At 39.7% G+C, this 11,565-nt stretch overlaps 1 long non-coding RNA gene across 1 annotated transcript; it reads right to left on the minus strand.

The window, feature by feature from the left end:
- Window positions 1-683: 683 nt before the first annotated feature.
- On the minus strand, window positions 684-1,932 carry LOC309349354. The gene is made up of 2 exons (XR_014159869.1): window positions 1,846-1,932; window positions 684-934 (listed from the first exon to the last, which is right to left on the minus strand). It is a non-coding gene; the product is annotated as an uncharacterized lncRNA (long non-coding RNA).
- Window positions 1,933-11,565: the final 9,633 nt, after the last annotated feature.

Here is an 11,565-nt window from a genome sequence, read left to right on the forward strand (position 1 = left end):
CGCCTCTAACTCAATGTCCACAAGATATATTGCATCTATTCATTTCATTGTATTGCTTAAGAACCACATTTTGAAGAGTTCAAGGGCCACACGATGGTTCCTGAGCTGTGAGCTGGTCATTACTTTTGCTATATCGTTTGTTCTCTGCATAATATATATTTCACTTATTTTAATTCTTTTACTACACAAATCTTTTTCTCATGGCATAAAACATGAACTTGTTTCTTGACATACTTTCTGAAACCAGTAGTTAAGATTTACAATTTCCATTATGAATGATATCTTGCAAGAGAAGAAAAACATGACTGTAAGGCAAGCATACATTTTCCATCACTGCACAGCAGTTCGTCTTCAGTGACTGATGTTGTTTGTAGTTTGGGAAAGTAATATTAGAGAAACAACAAATAAGAATTATATTTTAGCAGATACACTCATTGTTCATCCCATATTTTGTTCCATTCTCCAGTAAAGTGAGAGTTTATTACTGCCAATAATGAAGATAAAAAGCCAGTAAACCTTTTCTCATAGCTTAATATAACTATAAACATTGATGAATTACACATAATGAAATAGTCATTATGACAGAATTGTCTTTTAAAATGATGTATTTAGGGGTGAAGTCTATAGCACGCAACATGCAGATAAATACAGACACGATAAATAATGGAGAGACTGAAACTGTAAAATGTGCATGTGTTTCTTTCAAATAAAAATAACAGCATGTACAACTGAGAAAGAACCGAGAAAGGCTTGTTGATTAAAGTTGGGCATGGAGGATTTGTAGAGCATGAATTGAGGGTCAGGTTTTGTACCTTTGAATCATCATATGAGAACGTGTCTCTGTTAGCTATTGCAATTCAGCTGTTAAAATATCGCCTTTGAACTTAGGTCATATCCAGAATGTTGGTTTTGAACCTGACCCATGTCCACATTCCTGTTGCGAGAGAAAAGGGGAGGGGAAAACATCAAGGGAGCTCAAAAAATATTGATCAGATTTTGAAATGCACTTCTCTTCAAAAACATTTTTTTAAAAGGCATTGTGTTTTGTACTCTGTAACACTACACAATACCACACTAGGGAACCAGGTGGTTTTGAGTTTTTCTCCAGTTATTGGTGCCTTGTGTCCTATGAGATCTCAAATCCCTGTAAAGCTATGTCCCAGCGATGACAAGGGACAACCACTTCATTCCAACAGCGTCTACCTATAGGACTTCTTTGAGTTATTGGTGACAGTTTCCAGCTCCTCTGCATCTAATATTGCTAATCTAATGGCCCCTCCTAGTCAGAGCCTAGGATGGTGTCTTGACACCAAAAAACTAACTGCTTGCAACCTCCACAGCAGTGCCAATCCTCCCTAGGAAGTTTCTTGCCACCCCATCTAGTGACTGTGTTGTAGAACATCTTAAGTGAACCTTCAAAACCAAAAATGTGTGGGATGGGTGAGCTAAAACAGGACATTTCTCACAATGGTAGTTTTCTATACAAATTAAGGAATAAAAGTGTTGGAATAAAAGTATGGTTCACAATAGTAGATGCACTTATAATAAAATGATGCTTTTAAGTAAGTGACATTTTCACATTGCTCTTTATGTGAAATTTAGAGATGTAAGGATAGCAGAAATCCAAGACAAAGGAAGTATTACAAAGTGTAACTCATATGTAGCATTGAACCACCAATTATATGTGATAATTTCTTTGAACTACACTTTAAACTTTACTTTCTCATTTTTTGAGATTTTTGCTTAGAGAATCACTATACAGACTCAGGAAATTTTCATTCTTTTGTGAAGTAGATAGAATCTAAAATATTAGATTCTGAAATATGCGGTTTGCTATTTTCTTACCTTTGTATTTTTCCACTGGGGAAAAAAGTTGAATGGCCAGGCACCTTTCATTTGTCCCAGGATAAAATAAACTAAAGTGTTTGTTCTGTTCTATTCTATTCTATTCTATTCTATTCTATTCTATTCTATTCTATTCTATTCTATTCTATTCTATTCTATTCTATTCATCTTCTGCACTTGGTCTCAGGTATTGCCCCTAATTAGGGCTTCTCATCCTTGTATGTTTACAGTGAAGTATCTGAATCAAGGGATTATTAGTTTTCTAGTGTTCTTTATGATACCTAGAGATACACAGTCTCCTTTGCTTCAAACAGTAGAAGAGAACTTCTCCAGCTGACCCTCTGGGCTTTACCCAGACCATGCACCCTCCTGAATCACATCTCTCACCAGCCCTATTTTGCACCCTCCTCATTTTGCTTGGCTGGAATGTGTCCTTGAACTCTGAAACTGCTTTTTATTTGCCTACATGGAGGACAGAGAGGCAAGTGAAAGAATGTGGGCCATATATAGAAGCTAACCTACTGTGCAAAAGTTAACATTCACATTTATTGCTCTGCTCACCTGTGTTTGTGGCATGTGGCCTCTGTAAGTTTGTCTAAAAGGGAATGTAGCTTTCAGGCCATAGTTGCAATAATGCCATCCACCCTTTCGTTACCTCCTCATAAAATTTATTTTGAGCAATAGAATTTTGGGTTTTGGGGTGGTCGAGAGGTGCCCCTTCATACTACTGAACTGAACCTCTTCCAAACTATGCCTGAACTTGCTAACTCTTTCAAGTTAGCAGATCTATGATATGCTGCCAGCGTTAAGCGTTAAGTGCAAAAACTGACTTAAATGTACCTTGGAATGAGAGTGATTGAGAGGCAGTATATATACAAAGGCAAATAGGGGAATGGAATCTCAAATATAAATTGTGCTGCTCATTTTGAGTCACAGGCTATTTCATTAGTCATTGTTGTGAAGATCTTTTGGAAGACAAATGAGTAGTTTTACAAAGTCTAAGGTGTTTTTGACACCTGAGATGTGTGTTTTCAGGGCCCATCCTATATTTGTAATCTGTTTTACCCTTTTTAGTTTTGTAACCCACCCTGATACCAGCTGGTGCATGACTGGTAGTAAACAAAAACATAAACATAATAAGTGCAAAGTGCTTCGTACTTGTTCTAACCTGGAGTATCTACTTAGCAGAGATAGCTAACCATTTATCCTCCAGGTGTTTTGGGTTCTGAATGCCATCAACTGCAGACAGCATGGCCAATGGTCGGGGATGATGGAAGATTTAGTCCAACAGCATTTGGAAGATCATAGGCTAGCACAGGACTCTGGATTTAGGGGATACCCAGGTAACAACAGTGCATATTTCCACTTATGCATAATCAAGACTTTGGGGATCTTTTCCAGAAAAAGTGGAAGCTCACAGTTAAAAGTCAAGTGAAGTGTTGGTATATTCTGTAGGGATTGAAAGTGCTTGAAAGACTACTCTGATACTTTAAATTAGGGCTGTATGGAGGAAAACCTGGCTTGCCACTCCCCAACTGGCTACATGCTGCTATGGTAGAAGGAGCTGATTAAATGCTTCCTGCCCAGCTGGAAGGCTGCAGTGATCAAAGAGCCTGTCTGCCTCTTCTGTCTTATCAAGTGGCTCAAAAATAAACAATGCACAGAACAAGAACTCTGAATACTGCAGCCTGTCTAGAAGTAAGTGTCAGAAATGTCTGTGCCATGAGATGATTTTTATTATTTTTGGAGACTTGCAGATTTGCCATGGTAAATGCTGTTCTCCATTGTAAATAATGAATAGAAGAATAAAAGTTGTTCATAGGGCAAAGCTTCTAGAGTGGACTCCATACACATAAAATTTTGTTACATTTCACCCTGGATTCTTCAAGCTTTAAAAATAACCAGTGAATCATGGAACTGTAGAGTTGGAAGGGACCACGAGATTCATCTAGTCCAGTGTTCCCCAACCTTGGGCCTCCAGCTGTTTTTGGACTACAACTCCCATCATCCCTCGCTAGCAAGACCAGTGGTCAAGGATGATGGGAATTGTAGTCCAAAAACAGCTGGAGGCCCAAGGTTGGGGAACACTGGACTAGATGAATCTCGTGGTCCCTTCCACGTGTTGGGGAACACTGATCTAGTCCAACTCCCTGCAATGCAGGAATATTTTGCCCAACATGGGGCTCGAACCCACAATCCTAAGATTAAGAGTCTCATGCTCTGCCAACTGAGCTACAAGATGAACATCACAGAACTTCTGATCTGCCCTGTATTAGACATACCAAGACAGCAAAGAAAGACATTGCTTAGATATTGAATTTTTTTGACATGTCATAGGATCACATACTCAACATGTGCTTGAAGCTAGCTAGGAGAATTTGTTGAAGTCTCCCCTCCCTGCAACAAATTTATTTGTAAATGTGTGATTATAAGCTTTTCTTGTGTTACAAACCAGTGCACTTACATAGGCCTTCAGGTGCTTACTTGAAATGGGAACTGGTGGAAGGGGAAATGGTAAGTTGAGTAACTTTAGGAAAATAACAAGCTTCATAGTCCTAGTACATGAAGTATAATCCTGTCTATACGGCATCATAAAATATTTAGTCCTCTAGCACATTGGTGGACAGATACACCTGAGGACAACACATGCCCTCTCACTACTGGATGAAAACTGACAATGCTGGAAATTTCTTTGACAACAACTCAGGTATAGCAAGCAACAAGAAGTGAACACCTCTGCACATATCTGACCAATGATCTCCCGTCTGCCCCAAAGCATTGGATGCCTCTATGTTTAGCAGGTCATTTGCTTTCACCATTGTACTTGTTTGGCTTCTCGCTACATTGAATTTTATGCCATTTTAAAGTTACCTGTTGTGAAGGGTCAAGTGAGCATTTGTGTTCAATGCAGTGCAGTGAAAGAAATTACAGCTGCTTGCTGAGTTTATTTTTACACAGATAAGCAGCATTTCTGGGTGGCATCTAACAAAAGAGGTATTTATAGCTCTTCTCTTGCAGCAGTGATGGATGACAGGAAGCAGTTTAACATGTACAAGTATTTTCACAACAATTTCATTTATATACCGAAGTAGCCATAAATCAGAGAATAGATGGAAGCTAATAGGATGAAATTGAGGAGAGACATACATTTGTGTAATACACTTTCCAGTGATGTCCAACCGTAGAAACTGTTTCCCCAGTGAAGAAATAAATAGAATTAAGCACATTGATTTGGGGCATTTCGGTGGCTAGAGAGACTATGCACAGCAGCAGATGAGTGTTTGGGGGGCATCATGCAGCTATAAAAAACTTTCAATTTTTTTGGGAGGGAGGACTTTAGGGATGATAAACATTAACAAACTGAGCTTATGGTGTATAGCTAGGAATGGAAGGTAATTCAGTTAAATATATATTTTCTAAGAATAAAGTAAATTTGCAGTTGGATTTGTTCTGAAACTGACTCACATCTTAGTAATCAGTTGGAATGCTTCCCCATGGATACATCTAGGCTTTGGGTTTTTGTCTTGTAATAAAGTACCGTATTTGTTGAATTTATTTTTTTATTTTTTGGTATTTCTAAGCTACCTTTCCTGACTCTGGGCTCCACATAGAGTCTTACGACAATAACCACAATATGCAATTCTTTTTTCTGAAACTACAGCAATTCATTAAAACTCACAATAAAACAACCAAGTAATAAAGTTCAATAACACATCAACCTACACCCCAGGAACATTTTATACAATAAAACCTTTCCATTAAAATGTAAGGAAAACAGTTAAGTTGTTGTTGTTGTTGTGATGGTGGTGGTGGTGGTGGTTGTTTAAAAATAAAGATATAAATCGAAGGAATCAGCCACATCTCTAACAGGTCAAAGCTAGCATTTGTGTTGGGCCCAGAAACACAGTTCAGCCAGTTCAGCTATATTAGATAGGATTACTATACACTATCCAAATGCTTTTTATACAAAAGCTCACTTATCCAAACATGATGAATTAGTACACAAATCTAGCTATACACAACAAAGATTCAGATATCCAAACAGCCAGATAGAAGGTGTCATATAAATGGAAGTTGCCACTTATGCTTTCACAGACAGCAACAAGTCTAGGAAGATGCTCAAGCTATGAACTTGATTCCTTCAGGATGGTGCAACCCTGCCCATTTTGGGTTGGCTCCCTCTTAGCAGATCAGCACATTTCCCTACACACAGGACGTCTATTGTGTGCATGCTACTTTATTTAGAGATGTAAGCAAAAGTTCTGCTTCTCATACGGTATGCTCTGAACTCTCAAACAAAGATGTGCTCTTCCAAGCCCATGTTCCCAGCATGTTTGCACTCCTGTCTCAATGACATCAACGCTGACTTGGTCATGTCCACAGAATGGAAGATGACAGGATCCCCAAGGGCTTGCTTCAGGCACCAGGCCCATTGAGCAGGTCAAAAAACAAGATGAGCAAAGCATTCATGGAACACTCAGGTCTTCTGAACCAGTGCAACAATTTGTACCAAAAAGCCATGGGCATTCAACACAATCCTAGCATTTCTCATATTTTGCAGGTTTAAGTCATTAAGTTAATTACTTTCTTAAATGGCTACCTTGCTGTCCTCCCAAAATTCATGAAATCCTTTGGGAACTTGAAATCCTAGAGATATGGCCAATTTCATACACTATCTTGCAGGTTAATCCTAGTATTTCAGCCTAAATTGTTTTACTACACAGTCAATGGATACAAATTGCACAGCCATTTGAACATATGCTCCCTTCCCTAAAACTGAAAGCATTTTGCACCACATTCTCTAACATCTTGTTTAGCTATGCCATGAGACTTTGGTGTGCCACATGCTGCAATATAACATAATGTAAGCTCCAGCAATCTGGAAATGTAACAAAATGTCGAAAAGTTGTTTTTCAAGTGCACAAAAACAGGTTGCAGTATTTACAGCGTTGTGGTTGTTCTCTTTGGTTTGAGAATCTAAACATTTACTAGGTGGTGAACAAATGAGATGTGTCTAGAAAAGAAATGTGATGACTGGGATTACGTTGAAGTGTTCTCCAATAAAAATGTGCCAACTTCTGTCAGTGGTGTCTGAGCCTCTATGGATTATCAGACGCCTGCAGTGTTCATCTGATGAAATTTCACCACATGGACAAAGTTAAAAGTAACTCTTATGCTCCTTTTCTTAGGTTAAAATGTTATTTTTTTCCAAGTATTTCCTTAAAAAATATTTTTCATAAATTCTTTAATGGGCCAGCTCTATCGTCTGGCAAAATGAAGTCATTGTCTCAGGCAGCAGGCAAATTTGTGCTCCCTGTGCCTGCTTCTTGCTTGTTCTAATAGACTACCCAGCCATTTCTACCCACCAAGCCACCAAGTTTGTATATGGTTTCCAGGAACAATCCCTCTTAGAATCATAGAATCATAGAGTTGGAAGAGACCACAAGGGCCATCGAGTCCAACCCCCTGTCAAGCAGGAAACACCATCAGAGCACTCCTGACATATGGTTGTCAAGCCTCTGCTTAAAGACCTCCAAAGAAGGAGACTCCACCACACGCCTTGGCAGCAAATTCCACTGTCGAACAGCTCTTACTGTCAGGAAGTTCTTCCTAATGTTTAGGTAGAATCTTCTTTCTTGTAGTTTGGAGCCATTGCTCCATGTCCGCTTCTCTGGAGCAGCAGAGAACAACCTTTCTCCCTCCTCTATGTGACATCCTTTTATATATTTGAACATGGCTATCATATCACCCCTTAACCTCCTCTTCTCCAGGCTAAACATGCCCAGCTCCCTTAGCCGTTCCTCATAAGGCATCGTTTCCAGGCATTTGACCATTTTGGTTGCCCTCCTCTGGACACGTTCCAGTTTGTCAGTGTCCTTCTTGAACTGTGGTGCCCAGAACTGGACACAGTACTCCAGGTGAGGTCTGACCAGAGCAGAATACAGTGGCACTATTACTTCCCTTGATCTGTGCTGTTGCCATGGCTTGTTTGCTCATCTTCCTGCCCCAATTGCTTTTCACTCCTCTGTACTTTCTAGCTATGGTAGCAATTTTTTGACAGCACGGGAAATTGCTTGGGCCATGTTGTCCACCCTTCCTCAGAGTAAGAAAGATGACAGGATCAGCCACAGTCCGATGCATGGCCAGCATTTGCAGCAGCAAAGCAATGGGGGCTAGAAAGCTATGGGCTGGGAGAGGAGTAAACTGGACAGAGGGCTGGTGGCATCTACATCAGGTGGCACAATGTCTTTTTTTGGCCCTGGGGTTAATAAACTTTGGTGAGATGTTTTGCTTCCTGCATTGCAAGGGATTGGACTAGATTGCCCTTGGGGCCCCTTCTAACTCTATAATTCTACTTCTAGTCAAAGATCTTACTATTAATAAAAAATAAAACTGCACAGAATTCACTTGGGCAAATACAAATTATTTTAAGCATAATGGCCTGTTATCTGAGAGCCCTGGATTCTTTAAAGTTGATGTAAATATCATGTCCATATTATCCCCTCCCTCTGCCCTTTAATCATATACAGGTGTATCTGATTAGTTGCAGGGTCAGAATAACTTTTAGGATGTTTTAAATATCAGCACTAAGGCCTTCTGAAGAAACAATACCTGATCAAAACCATATCATTTCTCTGAAATTGCTTTTGGAACTGATCTCCGTAAGCTCTCCCCTACTCAGATTGTATACCAGGTCTGCTAGTGGCAGTCTTTGCTTGATGGCTAGTACTGCAATAACTTCCTGTGTTCCAAGTTCCAGTTAGATGAGCCTTACAGTATTAGGCCACCATTACTACCATTGCTTACTGGTGCCTGTGAGCATGTCCATACTTAGCAAGGACCTTGGTACCCACAATTTCCCCTCCCTTCATGCTGAAATTAGGCTTGAAAGCAGGGTGATGTTGTAGCCAAAAACATAGGTTGTGGTGTGTGCTTGGTTGTGGTGTTTGTGTGTGATGCTCCACATAGTTTATCCATTTTGCAGATATGCCCACAGGATCAAAAAGGTTGGGGACCTTTTAGGTCCACATTTGTACACGTATTGAAAGGTATTACCAAAGTCTTCACACTCACTTGTTTGACAACTGTTAAATGCCTTGATTTTTTGTGAATCATTTAAGTTTCTTCCCCACATTTTATATTAAAATATTCTATATATTTTTTTCCCAGGCTACTTGTTGGTTTGGACATTTTACACTGTTAAATCTATTATAACACATATCAAAGTATTTTAACCACTTTTGCAAATTAGGATGCAGTAAAGTTTAGTGGAATGCTTCAAACCTCCATTGGATTAGTTTTTAATTTAATTCTTGTTAATCTGGCCCTGAATAGAGAGGCATGAAATATACAGTATATAGAAATTACCTGTTTTTCAGTACTTCATTACTATAAAGAGACTCTTGGCCTTGGCAGTCAGATTTTCAGAATTACAAAGGGATATATCTTCATGACTCATGTTTAAAACCATCAGGCTTGCAGTCTAAAGAATCACACAAAAGGAAAAGGCTCGGGAATGAGGAGGAAAGAAGAAAACTCCAAGTGTACATTACAGAAATAATCTAGCACTAATGTTAGTCTTAACAGTGTTAATAAACCTAGCAACCTTTCCTAATGACATTATATTTTCAGAGTATTTTCTAAAGCAGAAGAAACAGTTCACAGAATAAGAATACTGATGGCACTCAGAAATGGAGTTTTGGACCTTGATCATCCTTGTGTGGCAGAAACAAGAAGCAGCTCAAACACAGGCCATAAATACATAATGAGCAAACATTTGCATCAGATAAATATATTTCTCTACCTCTTTCAGTGTTCAGTGGCTGAATTGCCATCTGGCATGAATTTCAGATGACTAAAGCTGGAGCACAAACAGTTGCTGCCAACATCTAAAACCCACATGTAAGATGTTCAAACATCACGCATGCCCATCAGATAACTGATGACTAATTGGCTATTGTGAGTAAGGCAGAGGTTGCTAAAATTCAAAGGTGTTTCACCCACTTGCCACTTCTTGCCACTTACAAGCACTTGAGCATTATGGTGCATGTTGCAACTTGATGACCATTCTCTGACACTCTTTTGTTATCTGGAGGGCAGAAATGTCAAATTTTGGAGACCATTCCACAGATTTTCACAAAGTTAATTAATGCTGATACATTTTCCCTATCAGAATGAAAGGGGCAACTATTCAGCACATTGGATCTCCTGTATCCAAAACAAATGCAAGAGAGGGAGAAAGAGAAAGAGTTCGTGCACACAGTTTTGAAGTTGTAGGGTGCATGGGGAACATGTCTCCTTGCAAACATGCCTAGAACCCAGTGGTTGCCTCCCTGAGTGGAGCAGGAACATGGGGACAGTCCAATTTTGGTGTTTTATTTACAACAGGAATAATGGCATCATCTGCTGGCATAGTATCTGCCAGTGGTGCAAGCTGGTTGCAGGTGGGTTAGAGGACAGATGTGCCATAGCTCACAATCCCTTTGTTAGATAGGCTAAACTTAGACACCGACTAGCCCAAGGGTTGCCCGTTGATTTCATGACCAAAGTAAACCCAAGTATCCCCAGTTACCATCCAACCATTGCAGCAGCCTTTCCCAGATTACTATTCTATCACTGTCAGAATAACCGGTATGGGAAGCAGTCTTTAGAGAGATAGCTGACAATTTAACTCTTTGCGGGTATAAATCTGATTATTTGATCTGCAATCCATATGAAAAGCTCTCATGCAGTTAAAAGCTGAGAGAGGTGCAATATAATCCTGTCATGAAGAGTGGTGAGTTTTTATAGCACCTTGTAAATTTATTTTCTTTCTAGGACATCCAATTCATTTTATGCACACTGTAAATGCAAGCAGATGATGGTTCTATAGCAAAAGGGGGGGAAATAATCAGATCAGACAATCCTTTGCAGAGGATAACTAAACAGAAGAGAAAAACACTATAGGTTTCACAAATGGACCTATTGGAGGAAATATAAGTAGAAAATATGATGAAGAAAATAAATATTCTATCCTTTGGGGGGGGGAATTTAATTATTGTGAAATTTTAGAATAATCCACAATAATCCAGACACACAATATCCCCTATAATAAGCTATACATTTCACATTGCAATTTTAATTACACAGCAGATATTAGGTGTTTACTCTTCCCTCCAGTGGCTGAGTTTGTTAAGCCATTTCATAACCTTTCCTTCCTTCATGGCATCTTTGGGTTAAAGAGCCTTCCCCACTTGGTATCCTTAAAATGTTTTATTTTACTGGCATCATCCCTGACCATGTGGCCATGCTGGCTGGGCATGATTACAATTGTAGTTAAAAGTTTCTCAAGGGCTGCAGAATGGGGAAAGCTGCAAGTGGGATTCACACATGATTTAATGTTATTCCCCTTCCTTCCAAACATAGGTGCCAACTCCCTGGGGCCCTGGGTGCCCAAGCACCCACAAAATTCCCCGTGAAGGCGCTGGGCATAGGGTTGCCATACGTCTGGAATTTCCCAGACTGGATACTACAGCTGGCAGCAGTCTGTGTGGAAATTAGTGAAAATGTCTGGGAAAATCCAGATGCATGTTGGCAGTGCCTTTGCTGCCTACAAATTTCAGTGCCAGGGCCATGCACGGTGCATGGCACCCAGGGCACTGGGCACCCATGGTCACGGGGCTAAGTTGGCACTCCTGTTCCCAAAACACACACTGTTCCTACAATATATAAAACTAATAT

The sequence above is a fragment of the Podarcis erhardii genome (genome assembly GCF_964252035.2).
Source record: "Podarcis erhardii genome assembly, chromosome: 9".
NCBI classification, from domain to species: domain Eukaryota; kingdom Metazoa; phylum Chordata; class Lepidosauria; order Squamata; family Lacertidae; genus Podarcis; species Podarcis erhardii.